Below are 18,861 nucleotides of genomic sequence, written 5' to 3' on the forward strand. Positions count from 1 at the left end.
TGGTCTCGTGCAGAAAGGATGTGACCTAGCAGTTCGGGCTGGGCTGCCCCTTTTGGGGTGGGGCCAAGCCTGATTTGCATATGGTCTTTCCCCTTCTGTAATGGCTTGGCAGGTGAAGAACAATGGTCTGGAGGGTTGCCCCGAGCAATGCCAGTGGTTAAGATTCAGTCTAAACCTTCCAGCCATCACCTCTTTGTTTTTGCTTTGTCACCCCGAGTGGGACGGGTATGCTCAGACGTGGGTCCCGTGCCTGCCTTGCCTAGAGACCCAAGCTACTCCTCACTGATGAGCCCCAACAAGGGCGAAACATGTTTGGGGATGCTTGTGGTCTCGTGCAGAAAGGATGTGACCTAGCAGTTCGGGCTGGGCTGCCCTTTTTGGGGTGGGGCCAAGCCTGATTTGCATATGGTCTTTCCCCTTCTGTAATGGCTTGGCAGGCGAAGAGCGATGGTCTGGAGGGTTGCCCCGAGCAATGCCAGTGGTTAAGATTCAGTCTAAACCTTCCAGCCATCACCTCTTTGTTTTTGCTTTGTCACCCCGAGTGGGACGGGAATGCCCAGACGTGGGTCCCGTGCCTGCTAGGCCTAGAGACCCAAGCTACTCCTCACTGATGAGCCCCAACAAGGGCAAAACATGTTTGGGGATGCGTGTGGTCTCGTGCAGAAAGGATGTGACCTAGCAGTTCGGGCTGGGCTGCCCTTTTTGGGGTGAGGCCAAGCCTGATTTGCATCTGGTCTTTCCCCTTCTGTAATGGCTTGGCAGACGAAGAATGATGGTCTGGAGGGTTGCCCCGAGCAATGCCAGTGGTTAAGATTCAGTCTAAACCTTCCAGCCATCACCTCTTTGTTTTTGCTTTGTCACCCCGAGTGGGACGGGTATGCCCAGACGTGGGTCCCGTGCCTGCTGGGCCTAGAGACCCAAGCTACTCCTCACTGATGAGCCCCAACAAGGGCGAAACATGTTTGGGGATGCTTGTGGTCTCGTGCAGAAAGGATGTGACCTAGCAGTTCGGGCTGGGCTGCCCCTTTTGGGGTGGGGCCAAGCCTGATTTGCATATGGTCTTTCCCCTTCTGTAATGGCTTGGCAGGTGAAGAACGATGGTCTGGAGGGTTGCCCCGAACAATGCCAGTGGTTAAGATTCAGTCTAAACCTTCCAGCCATCACCTCTTTGTTTTTGCTTTGTCACCCCGAGTGGGACGGATATGCCCAGACGTGGGTCCCGTGCCTGCTGGGCCTAGAGACCCAAGCTACTCCTCACTGATGAGCCCCAACAAGGGCAAAACATGTTTGGGGATGCTTGTGGTCTCGTGCAGAAAGGATGTGACCTAGCAGTTCGGGCTGGGCTGCCCCTTTTGGGGTGGGGCCAAGCCTGATTTGCATATGGTCTTTCCCCTTCTGTAATGGCTTGGCAGGCGAAGAACGATGGTCTGGAGGGTTGCCCCGAGCAATGCCAGTGGTCAAGATTAAGTCTAAAACTTCCAACCATCACCTCTTTGTTTATGATTAATTCTTACCCTTCTCTTACCCTGGGCGTTTGATCTTGCAAGAGCAACTCTCGATCAATATCAGGACGTTTAAGAATCGGTGCACGACTCACCTGATCAGTCAATTCATCACTCAGGACGCAATTCGTCTGTATACAGACGCAACCAAGAATCGTCGTGACTGTGTGTCTGGCTCAATCTGCATTGTTCCAGTACCCTCACCTCGATGCTCTCTTGGTGCTGCTCATCGATCAGGGATCGGCTGTGTACAGATCTGCAAAGGAGTCTCTCATCACTTCTACTGGGGTGCCCCGAACACCTTTCGATCCCAGCTCGACGACTTTGTCCTCGACTCGTTTTTGCCTTCTTCAAACTTAACGTATACGATGGAGCAAAAGGGGGAGGATTCCTATTCGGGCGCCATAGTTGCTAGGCCATAAAGACTGCATATGGAAACTAAGGCCCAATAACCGTATACTCTAGTGACACGACAGACACGAGGTTCGATTTCCAAACAAGTCTGGTTTATTTCAAAGTATTCTCAGTCGGCCGACTGGGGTCTCAACGTCTCACAACGTGTGTACCCAGACCTTGTGAGACACAAGAGAGCGAGCAACGCTCAAGCAACAATATATATACATAAATTGCAATCTTTGAAAGCAATTCAAACCGCCCATAAATGTATCGTTTAGGCTAGGGTTCGGTGATTGACAATCATGACAATTATGACACGTTATAACAAGTCTCTATTCAGTCTAAATATAGTTATTCTAGCAACAGTAGCAGAGACAGATTTTTGTTATGGAGAACATAAAGCTCTTAGTTCAGCAAGGATATCATGTTCCTAGGAGAGAAACATTCCTTAGCACGTTATCTATGTGTTTCTATTCAGGAACCAAAGATCAGACAGTTCTGAGGCAGAAAACACCAGTCTCTGCGAAGGAGTACCGCTAAAAGAATATAATTAATGCTTTAACTGCCTTTTACTACAGCATTTGCAAGACATGCCGGCACCTGGTCTGCTGATTAGATGCGGCTTCTGCTTGCCTTCAACGACTTCATGAGGGAGGAAAACAATGTATTTCTGTATTGTTTGACATTCCTGTCTGTGCTAGTCTTTCAGCGTTCAGGCTGTGGCCTTGCACCGTGTATGAATTCGAAGCATAGAATACATTTTGCAAAGCGTTTTGACAGAAAGGAAAAAAGCAAATGGCTGACATTTCATAAAATGTACGCCCTCTTGTGACATTGGCGATTCTGCGTTTGTGATGTTTGTCACATGATGCCATTGGTTTCTGGCCAACATACTATACATACTATAGGGTCGTTTCTGGTCTAACAGGGGGGAGTACAGGGTTGAGGGAGGAGCCCTATCAACCACTCTCATTAACGCAGTATTGTGTATCCCTTTAAGGATCACTTCCAGGGCTTCAGTTCCACCGGTGTGTCCTGACACGGAAGAGGTTTACTGGTGCCCCTGCAGAGCTAAGGTGAGCGTTACAGAAGGTGAGCAGTCCGGAGAAACCTGCGGGCGGGAAGCAGGAGCTGTGGTGCACTGTGTGAGGGAGACCGGCGTGTAACCTGGAGCGCTAGGCGAGGTAGAGCGGAGAGAGGGAGGAGCAGGTGGCAAGACAGGAGGCAAGAGCAGAAGGGGCCGTGAGAGGACCAGAAGTGAAGCAACTGCTTCAGACGGTCGGCCGCTCACCTGCCCAGAGACCGCTGCTCTGCCCACAGAGAGGAAGCCGGCAAGTGCATGTGGAGCCATGTAACAGGTGGGAGAGGCAGCCGGATCTCCCCAGAGAACACACAGCCGACGCTGCATTAAGCAGAGGTCATGGAACTTTGCAAAGACCGGTGAGCCTGCCAGACACCAGTGAGAAAAAGGGTGGTCTAGAAGGGGCAGAGCATAATCATAATAATCTAATACATGCAAACATGCAAACATTTGAATAACAAATGAATGGAAAACACTATTGAATGCCGAATTGAATGAAAACCAGAAGCAAAGATGAATCTTGCATACTAAATACTGAACTGTATGGAAATGTTATGAACAGAATTATTAGCTGATGAAAGTTAAAAGTGAGAATACCCATTTGAAAGCAACCTACGAAAAAAGAGTGCCTGCGTGAAAGAATATGACATAGAGGTGGGGAACAAATAAGACCACCGCAGAGTGAACTCCATGAATGGTTACAATGCAGCAAGCCCCAATACTGGCAAGAGATGTGTGACATGTTATGACAAAGCCAAGAGGCTAACCTTCGGAAGCCAGGAAAGTGAGAACCTGCGCATAAAGCCAAAGGGTCAACAAGGAGAAGCTAAGTGAATGTGAATTGGTACACAGGGGCAAATACTGAAGAACCTGTGTGGGTTTAAGAACCTAGGGTTCCTGGCTGCGCAACCTGTGATGGGTGGACCATGTGGTCTGACAACCACGCCTAGACCAGGGAGCCCTAAAATTGTGAAAGCCAGAGACATGGGTGAACAAACCAAGAAGGAGCACTGAAGTGAACTGTTGATGCAATCCAGAAGGAGGGTCAAGTTGACCTAGAGTTGTGTTGAACATTGAGAGACTGAAACAAGTACAAGTTACTGTGTTAAAGTCTTGGGGAAGGGAGACCTGAGACTTGATGAACTGCACAGTTTGTCTTGTGGGCGGAGCCTTAAGGCCCTTTCCTTTTGAACTGTATTGTCTGGAACTTGGGGAAGAGACCCCAAGGATTGTGCAGAACTGTATTGTCTTAAATTTGAGGAAGGAAACCTCAAGGATTTGTGGAACCCTTCTGGTTCCCGGTGTAGCCCTTTATTGTATATACACTGCTGCCATAATTAAAATAGAGTTCAAACAAGCTCATTCAATTTTAACAAATAATCCTAGCAATCGTTTACCTCAGTGACAGATGTCAAAACTTGAAATTCTATATACATTAATGTGCTGTGAAAAACCTGAGGGTATCCTCACTCCTACTCCCCTGAATCCTCTTCTCAGGTAGCCAGGGAAAGGCCAACACTCTTGGATCTTGACCCTGGGGGATGGAGAAGCAAGGGAGGATCACCTAGTTGGAGGTTCCCTGGGGATTGGGAGTTGGATGCCCACAGGAAAGACATGGTACCCCCCTTTTCCTATTGAAGACCAACCTAACCCCCCCACTCCCAGCCTTTATAGGCTATTGAAAGTCAGCTCCCTTCTTTTCCCCCACATTTTATATCTGACAGTACTGGGATGAGGAAGAGTAGACAGAGTGATGGACACTAAAAACTCATTTCACCACTCTAGTACTGGGACGAGAAGGATGCCTGCAGAATACTGTGAGGGTCAGGCATGTCCCTTTAATTATTGTCGGGGAATTCCAATTGTTATTCCACACCTGCAACCTGTCAAGGTTTTTTTAGCAGGAGGCACCGTAGTGGGACCTGAGGAGGAGGCAGGATGCCGGCCGACATCCGAGATGACCTGTGGAGCTAAGGCAAGTTGGGCCGTTAGGCCGCCACAGGTGTGGGAGCCTCCGAAGGGGAGAACAAGCAAACAGGAAGGAATAGGGTGTCGTCTGTGTCCGTGGAAAAGCAGCCGAGCTGCTGGCGTGTGCAAGACAGCACCTGGAGTGCGAGCGGGGCTCGCAGAGGCCGGCCCGCAGACCTGCGGAGCAGACAGGAAGCAGCAGGAGCTGCCAGAAAAACGCCAAGGACCGGTGAGTGTCGAGGAAAATCACTCAAAAGCCCGGGCGCACTTAGTGGACTGTGCAGAGGTAACGAAGTACCGAATTGCATGGAAACCTGAAATTAAGTATATTGAATGAAAATTGAATACTGAACTGAACGGAAACTTGAAATTAAGCATATTGAATGCACATTGAATACCAAACTGAATGAAAACTAACTGCACATAAAGTCTAGAGGCCGACCAAGAGGATCTATGTGAATGTGACTCTGTACACATGGGCAATTACAGAAGAACCTGTGTGGGCTGAAGAGCCTAGGGATCCTGGTTCTGCAACCTGTGATGGGTGGACCATGAACCCTAAATTGTGAGGACCAAAGACATTGTGAAACAAACCAAAGAGAAGACTGGAAGTGAACTGGTAATGCAATCCAAAAGGAGGGCCAGGTTGACCTAGGGTTGTGTTGAACTTTTTGAAAAGACTGAACCAAGTACATGTGGCTGAGTTAAAGTCTTGAAGAAGGGAACCCTGAGATTGAAGGAACTGCAAGTGTTGTCTTGAGAATGAAGTCTCAAGACCCATTTCTTTTAAACTTTAATGCTTGGAACTTGGGGAAGGAAACCCAGAGGGCTGTGTGGAACTATATTGCCTTGATTTTGAGAAAGGAAATCTTGAGACTTTTTTTGGAACTTTCTTGAACTTGGGCAAGGGGGGCTGAAATGGAAGCTGAGAGCTGGAGGAATCTCAGAACCTTGTGTTAATCACCATTTCTTTGATTATTGACATCCCTAAACATTGTTTAACGTTAGTTGTAAGGGCAAGGATAAGACTTGGATACAGATAGACTTTTATGATGAACTCTTTGACTCAGAAGTTCCTTAGTTTCATTCAAGTGGGGAAGTCTCACCTTACCATAGGGCAAGTTAGGCCTTCTACCATCCTGACATTTGATTTAATAAAATGTTTTAGTTTGAACTTTGAATCTTTTGTCTGTGTATTGCTTCATGATACCTTCACAGTGCCAGCTCCTCAATGGTGAGCATTATTACTGAGATATTGGTAAAGGGGCCTAACCATATTTTACATTTATGATGTCACAGTGCTAAACTTACCTTCTACACCCAAAATACTGGATGTGTTCTACAATATACAGGCAGCCCCTGATGAAGGATCAAAGATGTCAAATGCATTGAACAGAATTGTTCTGTTTGTCTGTGTTTTGACATTACACTGGATGTATTTGGTATTCTTTGACTTAAATTAAAGTTAGTTTGAACTAGATCTTACTTACTGCAGCTGAGTGTATATATACTGAAAAGTTACACCCAGAATTTAAAAGAGTCTTCTTGGTCTATTGTTTATCATTGCAGCTCCCATATAGTACAAATGCCAATACGAGTGTGTTCGAAATTACCTATTTTGAAATATTAGAAAGAACGTACACTCTTGTATTGTTATTAGGTGGTGACCACCGCCACCAGTTCTTCTGTGAAATCAGTTCTTTTCCCATTTCCTGAAGACATTCTTCAAGAACTCGGAAATGGACACCAGACTATCCACAGGTTATCATCCACAAACCGATGGTGACACTGGAAGAGTTAACCAGTCACTAGAGCAGTTCTTGTGTTGTACTTTATTCCATTTTGACAAGGATTGTTTGGAGTTCCTTTGGGCAGCTGCGTTTTCATATAATAACCGACCACACACAGCAATTGGCTGTTCACCCTGTTATACTCAGCAAGGACATTACCCAGCAGCATCCAGAATCTACACCTCCTACACCACCAAGGTAGAAGCAGATGAGGATAACCATACCAGGGCACATGAGACTTTAGGGCCAAGAATAATCTACAGCAGGAGACATTCATGTATAAATAAATTGCTGATAATTACTGACAGGGTGCTCAATCTACCATGTGTGAGACTTGGTGTTGCTTGGTACCAAATCCATTCATTTAAATGGCCATACCAGTTTGTACACTGCTATTTGGGCCCATGCACTATTAAAGCACTAATAGTTCCCTGGGCAGTCTGAAAAGCTCTGGGGATACTGCCATGACCCATGGTCCAATAGCTGATCACGCACTTCCTACAAGGGTTTACAGTCCCATTTGTTAAATATATTCAAACCACAAGCCAATGCCAGCAGAACTTTGTTGCTAACATAGTCAAGAATCTCCAGGGCTCTGTTTCTCCACCTCCTTTAAACATCAATCCTGCCATTGCTATGCTCATTCATCACACAAAGTTAAGTATTCAGTGGTAGAGAAGGGCATGGGAAGAAGGAGTTTACATAGCTGTACTGTAGTTACAGAACCTTACTATCTCATTGTGGATAGCACACTGATTACCACACATTATGCTGGAGACACAATAGAAACTTTGACAAAGTCCACTTTTTGGGCTGACAAGCTGGGAAATCAGGGGACGGGCGCACCCGCACCAGTGGATCTTGCACCCAGGAGTGGCATATGGATGATCCCTGACTCTTCCAACCTTGGCCCTTGTCACATGACAGGGGGCAATTACAGTGCCTCACCTTAGGCCATTTCTGCAAGGCCAGACCAGCCCCTAACCTTTGGATTAGTATAGCATCCTATGTCTGAAAACACTGTCATGATTTTCATCATATCCTGCATGTCAGAGCCTAAACTCCACCGCAAATGCGGTCTAAATGCCCACCTGGGGCTCTGGCAGGGTTTGCCGATGAGAATAGTGCTGTATCCAGCGTAAGGTTGGGGAGTGAGTTGGATCCCTGCACTTAGTGCAAGAGAAACCACTACCAATGTTATTGGCCTACCTCTAGGGTATCTAGGAACCAATGCATATGACCTTTGTGTGTATGATACAAATGAGATGTTATCAATGCTTCCCTACACAGTTTTAGCACTAAATCATCATATATTTGCAATTGCAATATAGTAGGCCTCATTACGAGCATTTTGGTCTGGAAACAAGGGTGCTGGTAGGAACGTACTGGCACCCTTTCTGGACCACCATACTCTGTCAATGCCTGTAGGGACCAAAGATCCCCCGGCAGGTCTGACATGCTGGGAATTCTGGCCCCTACCAGCATTGTCTTCACTGAAGCACTGTTAGCAACTTCGCTGGTGCTTCAGTGTCCCCATTCCTGTGGAGTCCAACAGGACTCCACAGGAAAGGGGACGTACCGTTTCCGCCGCCTCACATCCCAGTCTGTCGCCACTTGTAATATCCCGGTGGCACTGGGAGATCAGGCGGCAGAAACAGTGTTATGAGGTTGGCAGCAACCCGCCGGTATAACCGGCGGCTTACCGCCAACCTCCGAATGAGGCCCACTGAGTGTCTTTTATACTCGTATATAGAAACACATTAAGAATGTGCTCACTCTCTTGTTTAGCATGTATGCCTATTTATTCTCTTGTAGAGATAATATATGAGCAATAGAAATAGTATAGTCAAACAATATAACATTCCCAATACTAGCAATATAATAGTAGAGTAGGTACCCATCATCCTACTCTTATATTCACTTCTGAAATCTTAAGCTACGTACAACCAATGAACAATCAATGTATAGCTATCGTGGCACAGTAACTCTTAAAACCATTCCAAAAACTGTGGTGCTCTGGGGATTGCAAGCCAGGGGACAGGTGAGGTTATACAGGCCAACCCTTGAATAACCCATTAGATGGAAAGGGGTACAACTCTGTCAAAAGGTGCATGGCTATAGCTTCTTAGGTTACTTTAATAAGCACAATTTAAAAGCAATCAGGAGGCATAAGTACAAATAATTACAGGTAAATGATTTAAAATCTCCCTGCAAGGATTCCTCGCTACCTTCACCTGTGCTTTGTTGGATCCCCTTATCCTGGACAAAGAAGTACGAGGGGCAGCACAGGCTATGTTGAAATACAAATACAGCACTGTGATAAACTCAGTGTTTCACCAGCACAGTTCAAAAGCTTACATAACACAACTACATCGTGGCATCTCTTAATGGTGTAACTATGGAAAAGAAAACTATATGTTGCAAAGAATGGGTTAAAATTGCTTATTTCAGCCTCCAAATTATTGAACTGGTCAAAACATTTGAATGCGAAAAAACGGACAAGTGCCACGTTTTAAATCCAGGAGTAGTTTACTGTCTCCTTGTGAAGGCATCTGAATGCTGTTTGCTTCATGTCACCAAAGCCGCCCAGCTCCGTAATTTATTTTTCCCTCCAATTTATTGAAGCAAGCATTAAATATTTGAATATGGAAAATTGGCTAAGTACTAATATAAGGTTGCCACCTAGCTGTGTCGGAAGCGGTTGAGCGCTAGTGTTTGTCAGTTTCCTGCTTCTCGGTGCAGCTTCTTATTCCCTCTGGCTAATAGTATTTCTGAAGTAAACTGTAGCTTACGACCCTTTTGTTTCCTAGGTTTAGTAGGTCGAAGAGTGGCGAGGGAATCAAAAGCTTTGTTAGTGGCTAGTCTGAAGGAAGATGTAAATTCCTCTAGAGATATTTTGCCAACTGAGGACGGCAGAAGTGGCTTTATTTCAGATTCAAAGGCTTTAGAAGTAATTTTCTTGTAATTACGAACTGTACTAGGTACTCTTGTTTGTTTAGGGGTACTACCGAGTACAAGTGAGAAATTGAAATGGAGAAGGGAACGATCAGACCAGTCACATTTGTCAATTTCTGGTAGATCAAGTGGGTGTTTTTTTGTTAGCAACCAGTCTAATATGTGTCCTGCATTATGGGTAGCGTTGTTTAAAATCTGGTTGAGGCCCAGAGAAGTAAGGGTTTGTAGGAGTGACAGTGCTTCCAAGTCCTGGGGGTTGCCCATATATTCAAATATCCTAATACAAAAAGAGCGAGAGCTGTGGTGTCCCTTGATGTACCTCCAATGAAGGCCAGCCATTGCTCCTCAAAAGGGGGGGTGTTCCTTGGTGGTCTATATATAATCAGAACACTGAGTGAATGAGATGGGTCAATATTTAGTTTGAGTAACATTGACTCACATAAATCAATATGGGGGAGAGTGGAGACATACAAATCCAGGTTGTGTCTGAAGATCATGGCCACTCCACCACCTCTACCAGTTTCCCGGTTGACATGGAGGCACCTGTAACCATCTGGTGTAGCTAGTGAGACAGCGTTCTGAGCTGACTCATGTAGCCATGTCTTGGTGAGCACCAGAAGGTGAAAATCATGAAGCATGATACAATCTGAGATTTCCATAGCATGGAGTACCAAAGAGCGAGTGTTAAGCAATCCACATTTAAGTGTAATACTATCGTTGTTCAGGGGCGGGGTAACAGGAATGGTAGCTTTTCTCAGATTAGTTTTGGTGCTTTGTGTGGACTGGCTCACTATTATGTGAGAGGCTTTAGGCTTTGGATACGGAAGGTCAGGAGTGCACAAAGTGGGGGAAATGGTCATTTCCTGAGGTTCAGATACCATTACCGTATTTAATGAGCTGCGTGGAGAGTTCTCATCAGCCTGTAGTCTAAGACAGGCTTTGCGACTCCTTTGGATGGATGTCACCAAACTACAGTGATCCAAACTTCTACACAGGGTTTCTATAATAGGTGGAAATGTATGGAATCACTATAGTAGAAGCATGAGAACATTTTTCAGGAGGACGAGCAAACCAAATCACTCACCATTCACGAACCGGCGTAGACAGGCCTGTCACGTTCGCACTGGTGCGTTCGCACGTGAGGTGCAAAAAAGAAGGGCCTGCGAACTACAGATCGCTGGTAGATGTAGTTCAACAAGGCACCGTGCGTGCAGAGCCTGCGCAAAGTCCCTGTTCCAAATCACACGTAGTAGTTGAGTCAGGATAGAATTAACTAAGGTAACAAGGCAACAACAGATTTTAAAAAGCTCTAAAAGATTTCAAAACACAAGTCTAACACAATTCATAATATTAAAATGCACCAAGTAAAATAAAATTATGCTATAAAGGGCTGTTAATACACGAATGATAAAAAGCAGCAAGGTATTAGGTAATCAATGGGAGAGGGAGGGCAGGGGCTCTTTAATACCGGCACAAACCGGCATGTCACGTTCACGCCGGCGCATTCGTGGCCCAGGTGCAAAAAAGAAGGACCTGCCAACTACAGAACCGCTGATAGATGTAGTTCAACAAGGCACCGTGCGTGCAGAGCCTGCGCAAAGGCTCTGTTTCAAATCGCACATAATAGTTAAGTCGGGATAAAATTAACTAAGGTAACAAGGAAATAACAAATTTTAAAAAGTGCTAAAAGTGCTAAAAGTTGTAAAAACACAAGTCTAACACAATTAAAAATATTAAAATGCACCAAGTCAAAAGAATCACAATATTAAAATTAAGCTAAAAAGGGCTGTTAATACACAAATGATAACGAGCAGCAAGGTGATCTCTTAATTGGTGTTCCATTTGAACATGGGGCATTTTATTGTCAATAACCAGCTGGATGTGCAGACTTTTTTTTTTACTTACATTTTTATTGCCATTTTAACATTCAACAAAAGGACCACGGTTACATGTCATTTCAAAGCATCGCCGGTCCCCATAAACAACACACTTCCCCTCCCTCTTCCCCCCTCGCCCCCAAATCTAACTAACAAGGGTGGTTCCTTTCGCAATTGTCGCCAGCAGTTCAGTGATTCTCCATTCCGTATTGGACTCTCCTTCTCGGGATATTACGCCCAGTCTTTGAATTCATGCTTAGCCTATAGCCCCTCTGGGTTATGATCTATTGCGGCCCTGGGCCCGTCAGAAGCCATTGTCCCCCGTTTGATCGCTCGGGCCCGGCCCCCCCAACCCCGCTCATGGGTACTGTCTGTCCATCTTCTTATAATTTATTTTTGCACCCTCTCACCCCCCCTACCCTGAGTGGACCGAATCATCCCTTCACTAGTGCACGTCCCATCCCCATTTCTGCTTGACCCCGTCCCTGGCTGTCCTGAACGTTCCCACCTGATCGTTCACCATTGCCGTTAGTTTGTCCATTAGAAACATGTTTCTTAATTTGTTCAACCAATCATTCTTGTTAGGGATGACTGCACTTTTCCACTTCTGGGACAAAGCCACCCTCTCCACCCGCAGCATTGTCTCCCACATCTTGAGGAATACAGAGCGCCAATGGAGAAGTCATCCATCAACCTCTACAATTACAGCTTATAAACAAGCTGCCAAATTGTATAAAAGTGCCATTTTTGAAGCAAAATGTCACAGCCTCAATGACAGGATATAGGGGGCACCATCAAAGTCTAAAGAACTTTTTTCAGTTCTTCGGGAACTAAAAGGCTCAACTATCGAACCTCCGTTTGCCATAGATGCTAGTTGGTGCCAGAGCATTTTAGATCGCTTCTGTCAGAAAATACTTCAGCACCAAGCGCATATTCAAAAACTTGTTTTTTTTTAATTTATTTTTTTTGAAACGTCAGTCTGAAATGTAGTCTGAAATGTCACAGCGTTATCGCTGTGGCATAGACTTTTATTACAACATTTGTTTACAGTTGATCACAATGATCCTCCTAAAAAAAGACAACAGAAGAAGAAAAAAAAAGGAAGGGAATCAGCCAGTGGCAACATTCAATCACTCATCAGCATCTTAGTTGTAGTTAATCATTTGCCTCCAATTCTAATGAGTCCACAAAGTCAACTATCGCACAGCATAGTTTCACGGAATTACCAGCCATGGCATATGACCACCAGTCTCGAGACTCTGAGCTCGCAGGACTAAAGTTTCCAAGGTGCAGCATTCATTTTGACGTAAGCTTCGCGCATTTTGTTAAGAGATGTTCTATGGATTCAGTTTCGTTCAGACAAAAGCGACACTTATCATCAGTTACTTTTTTTAGATGACGAAGCCGCAGCGTCCCTCTAGTATTTATAGCATTTAGGCGAATTCGAAAGAACTGTTCACGGTGATGTCTAGACGGGCAGATATCCAAAAACAGTTTAAGACACAGCTTGTCGTGAATGACTCCGACATTTCAAGCCTTGAAGACCCCTATCATAGTACTAACCTTTACTCTTTTTGTGAGATTTCAGAACAAGAGGTATTACAAGTTATACATACAATGAAGCCTACATTCTATAAAGGCGACATTTTCCCCTCCAATCTTTTTTAAGATTTTGCACCAATAATAAGCCCCTGGATCACAGAGTTTATTAATCGCTCCTTTTCAGAGGGCTATATGCCCAAAGCCATTAAGGAAGCATGGATAACACCTCTATTAAAAAAGGATAACCTCGACCCATTGGTTCCTGTTAATTACCACCCAATAACCCTAATGTGCCCTTCATTTTAAAAATAATTGACACGGTGGCTTGCTCCCAGTACCAAACCTTTGGAGAGATGCATAGCATTCAGGCAAAGGAGCAATCAGGTTTCCGGGTTAACCACGGAACGGAGACAGCCTTGTTACATCTGAAGACAAATATCACAGAGATTTCGAGGAGGCAAATGTTGCCCTATTGCTTCTGTTCGACTTGTCATCAGCGTTTGATCTGGTCGATCATGTCCTACTGGCAGATAGATTAAAACGCGTAGGCATATGCTCCCCTACGGCAATATCCTGGCTTAAATCCTTCTTAGGCCCCAGAATAGCATGTGTAGCTAAGGGAGCATCTCAGTCACAGAAGATACCAGTAACTTGCGGTCTCCCTCAGGGATCATGCTTATCTCCCCGGCTGTTCAACATTTATGTTAAATGCCTGTGCGATCTTCTGCAATCCCTGGGTGTAAAATTTGCCAACTACGCAGACGATACCCAGATAGTTTTTAAACTATCTGGGATCTATGAGGAGGATGTAGCAAATGTCAACAGGGTCTTCAGGGCAATCCAGAAATGGATGGCCCTAAACTCCCTGGCACTTAATGACAAAATGACAGAGGTATTCATCCTTGGAACATTTTACAGATTAAAGAATCTAGACCCACAATATAAAACCTTTGTGATCAATGGGAATTCTATCCCAGTGTCAAAATCAGTGAAGACACTGAGCGTCTTATTTTACTCCCACTTTTCCTTTCAAAAACATGTGTCCCACTTAAAATCTTCATGCTCCTATTACATACATCTACTATGACAAATCCGCCCCTATTTATCAGAACCAAACAGGGCGTTGATTGCGGCGGCTATAATTAATACGAAGTTAGATTAGTGTAACAGCCTTTTTCTTGGGACATCAAAAGGAAATATTAAATAAATTCAAGTACTGCAAAATGGTGCGGTCCGAGCTGTCTGTGGTCTTGCACAACAAACTCATGTCTCGGAATATCGGAGGAAGCTGGAATGGCTCCCAATCGAACAGCATATACACTTCAAAGGTGCTGTTTTGGTGTTTAAATGCTTGATGGGTGAAGCACCAGGATACCTCTCCTCCAGAGTCAAAAAAGCTACCCCTTAACGGACACTATGTTCAAATAATAAGAACGTGCTGCCTTGAAAAAGCTTGGTCGGGCAAGCTTTAATGCTTGGGCTCCGTCCCTATGGAACCCGCTTCCCTTAGACATTAAGGGTTGTGCCTCCACTCAACAATTCAGAAAACGTCTGAAAACATTTCTTTTTGACACAAATCTGAGTTGATAATGCCTAACTACGATCCTGGAAGGACCTGGTGCCTAGCTTCTTTAAGCTGCACCTGCATCTTTTTTCCGTTTCCATGTCCATTTGTCATTTGAGCACCCTGAGGCCTTCGGGTGTGGGTGCGCTATATAAAAAAAGAATTTGTTAGTTAGCTCTACTCCAATATGTGCATGAATTAAGTTCAGTATTTAAATAGATATACATCCAGATGACGTCCCTTTGCAGCACTTGAGGAAACATCATTGATGAATGTATTCTGTCCTACCCTCGGCTGAAACACGCAATGTCGACAACTGAATATCGACATTTAATGTGTGACGCATGTAGTTTATCATCCTAGAGGGAGGTTAGACTCCTTGTGGGTTATGTGACACCCTAAACATTGACAAATTGTACGTGTTAGGTGAGTGTTCTTTCATGATTAGAATTGTGTTAATCACACATGTGATCAGTTGGAGACCATGTTAAAATTAAGGTTTATTGGATTCTTTTTCCAATAATAGGACAGTCATGTACTATTCCTACACACAGTCCATTGAAATAATGTTGCACTTTAAGCAAGCAGTTTCATGCATTTTGCGCTTTATGGAATCTATTTAGCACTTTTATGCAATTTTGCACAGAGATCTTTGGGCCGAAGCAGTATTGTTTTTTGTGATTTTAATGTGTATTAGTAATAAATTGTTTAATGATATGATGTTGTCTGTCAATATGAAGTTGAGAGATTTGTAGAAGTAATATGATCAAATCATATGTTTTTTTTGGAACAGTGTGCCACTGGATTCATTATCCAACATATGGCAATTATACAGACTCATATATCCCCTTGTTCAATACATATGAGGGCAGAGCATCCTACTCTGTGTTCAATCGGTTTATTATTTGAAGAACTACACATACACACCATTGGCAGCAACCAACAACCTATACAGCTGTCTTCAGTAAACCAGAACTATACTCGGAAGTCTAAAACACTTTTAAAGAATGATAACTCTGGTGTAATATCACTGAAAAACAAAGGGCGCATTCAGAGTGATATGCTTCTGGACCAAGGGCATCAACAAACAACAATGGGCAGTTTACTATATGTATCAAAGGCATGCAGTGATGGCTATCCGACGAATGTATCCATTAAAGGTATGAAGGGTTATATTATTTATTTATTTATTGATTCTTTATAAGGCGCACTATACCGCAAAAAGGTGTTTCCAGGAGTTACATGGCAAAAGAGGGAGGGGGAACATGGCTAGACTAGTTAGGGAAAGTGGGCCGGGTGTCAGTGCTGGAATGGGAGGGTGCTGGTAAATACTGGTCAAGTAGGGCCTGGTGCCATGAAAGACTCATAAGGGACCAGGCTGCCAGTTGCAGCGGCAGAAGGGGGCATTAGCAAGCAAGGGCACGAGGGAAGGAAGTAAAGAAGAAAAGGGTCTTATGAAGCTTTCAGAAATTGAGGAGGTCTGGCTCAAGTATGAGAGGGGCAGAGAGGACATTCCAGAGGGAGGAACCTTCCAAAGAGAGATGTAGCCCCACTATCTGCTTGAAAAAACGTCTTTTCTGCAGAGAATTGGAGCTAGTGGACCGAAGGGCTCTAGCAGGCAGGTATTTAGCGAGAGAGAGAGAGATAAAGAGAGAGAGGGATAGATAGAGAGAGAGAGAGAGAGAGAGAGAGAGGAAGAGGGAGAGAGAGAGAGAGAGAGAGAGAGAGAGAGAGAGAGAGAGAGAGAGAGATGTAGTGGTGTCCCAGGCCCCAGAAAGTCTTGTGGGTGATGCAGAGGGTCTTGAATTTGATCCTTGCAGCCACTGGGAGCCAGTGGAGAGATTTTAGGGCTGGAGAGATTCAGTCCCTGGGCTTGAGGCCAAGGATAGGTCTTGCAGTCCTATTCTGGATTAGTTGAAGGGGGCGAAGAGGGGAGAGAGGCGGATTGAGCAAAAGGCTGTTGCAGTAGTTCAGCCTAGAGAGAATCAGAACTCTGGAGACATTGAGTTTGTGAGGAAAGTCAAGGAAGGGGAGAATGCCTCTGAGGAGGTGAAGTTGAAAGAGGGCCTTTGTGGCAAGGTCAGTAATGGGAGGAGAGACGGAGAGAGAGGAGTCAAAGATGACACCAAGGTTTTTAGCCCCACAAGATGGTGGGGGGGCCAAGGAGGGCGGCCATAGAGAGGGAGGGAAACATGGAGCAGGATCTCAGCCTTACTGGCATTAAGACAAAAGTCATCAGCTGTGTACCATGCCTGAATAGCAATCAGACAGACAGGAATGAGAAAGGAGGTAGAAGAGTTAGAGGAGATAGTGGATGAAAGCTTGAAGGTGCCAGGTCTCACTTCCTTCTGGCACGTTCTCCCGCAACCAGAATCAATCATCACACTCTGCTACACTGTGTAAACAATCGGGGGGCTGCTTTTTCTCGTCCATCCGATGCCCATCACCGTTTTCGCCACATACAACATCCCGGCTTCCGTTAACGTGGGTTGTCATGGCGACTTTGGCATCCATTGCAAGCACGGCATAGAGTGTGACGTGTTGAGGGGAGGAGTTCGGTTTCCATGGTTCCCTTGAAATACTTCCAGACTTCTGCAAAGCCCCGCTTCTGATTTCGAAAAGAAACCGTGGCTACGTCCCTTGTGACTTTGCTTCGTTCTGAATCCTCATCTTGTTTTTGTCCTTTTGTCTATTGTCCTTGCTGGTAATCAGACCCGGAATGCTTACTGGATTGCCTCCCACTTGCTATTTGCCTTACGAACTTGGAACGCTTACTGGATTGCCTCCCGCTTGCTAATTGCCTTACAAACTCGTAACGCTTACTGGACTGCCTCCTGCCTGCTGTCTTTGGATTGGTTTTCAACTTCACGACGCCGAACTCGGAACTCTTTGGACCATTATACCGGAACCCACAGGAACCTATGCCCTAACTACCAACACTGCACCGGAGCGTTCCTACAAAGCGATTGACCTAGAGACTGTCCAACACTGGCGCTTAGGTCGAGTAGTGGGCTAAACGATGCCACCAGCACGCGAGAAGGCAAACTTCACAGAAGACAGTACAGTAATGTATGAGATACAAGATGATTTGACCAGGATCACTGTATTGTCTGCTGGCAAATCAGAATACAGGCATGAATGCTTTGGTTCCAAATTTGGATACTTATTCATCTCTTGGACTATTAGTTTATGCTCATCATTGGAGGTGATTCCCTAGGTTTTACAACACCCCATCTGAACAAACCAATTTCTAGACCTTCAACATAAAGATGACATATTTGTTTTTATTGTAGCCCCTATCTGGTGCAGGTGCATTGCTGATAATAGCACCTGTCTGGCTGCAAGGCAAAGTACATATGCAGGCGGGTTTATAAACTTCAGACATAGGAAAGGCTCAGCCATCTTAACAGGAATGTGCTAGTCTAATCTTGCATAGGAACACATATCTCTGAAATGTGTGCTTAACACACTGAGCTAACTTCTGAACCATTGTGGCACTCAATTTACCAATATTCATTTCAAATTTGGCTATTGCACATGATCAACATAATTCCCACAGGAAGGAAAGAATGCTACAGGAGTTGTGCTGCAAGGAACACACAAACTATACATACCACAGTGAACACAAAAAGCATTACATGAGGAATTGATCGAGGCAGAATGTACTTGCCAAAACAGACAGGCAATAGGTTTAGAGCCTCAGCACCATGCCATAAAATATCATGATGTATGCTATTTAAGCCTTGTGAACAAAGGAGTATTACTTCTTTAGATCAGGCTGCCTTGTGGGGCCCGGTGCAAGGTGGGGGTCCTGGGCAAGAACCCCTTTTGCCCTCCCATACAAACGTCTCTGAGCCTACCTACCTACAATCTCGGTTAAAAAACGTTTTCTTTTTGAGCCAACATGCAAAGCATGTCCTGGGAATCAATCAGGGCAGTGTAACCATTGACTGCAAAACGAAAGGGTGCGAGTTTGGTGGGCCCTGTTCTGTCAATTTCATGTTTAATGGTCGATTCCTGGAGCTCATCTGCAAATGAAACGGGTTTCAATGCAACAGTTTCTTCTAACAGTTTCCCTGTATTTGCTCTCCATCTCCATCAAACAGATGCAGCCTTCGTGCGTGTAAATATGTATTCAGCGACATATCTGTGCCGCGCCCTGCTGCAACGGGGAAGCTTTTATTCG

The 18,861-nt window shown here is 44.9% G+C and overlaps 1 protein-coding gene across 2 annotated transcripts in view; it reads left to right on the plus strand.

Moving 5' to 3' along the window:
• OVOL1 (ovo like transcriptional repressor 1) overlaps positions 1-18,861 on the plus strand; it is a 784,221-nt gene that overhangs the window by 641,341 nt on the left and 124,019 nt on the right. The window lies entirely within an intron of this gene.

The sequence above is a fragment of the Ambystoma mexicanum genome, chromosome 2p (assembly GCF_040938575.1).
Source record: "Ambystoma mexicanum isolate Mex_15411 chromosome 2p, UKY_AmexF1_1, whole genome shotgun sequence".
In the NCBI taxonomy this organism is placed as follows: domain Eukaryota; kingdom Metazoa; phylum Chordata; class Amphibia; order Caudata; family Ambystomatidae; genus Ambystoma; species Ambystoma mexicanum.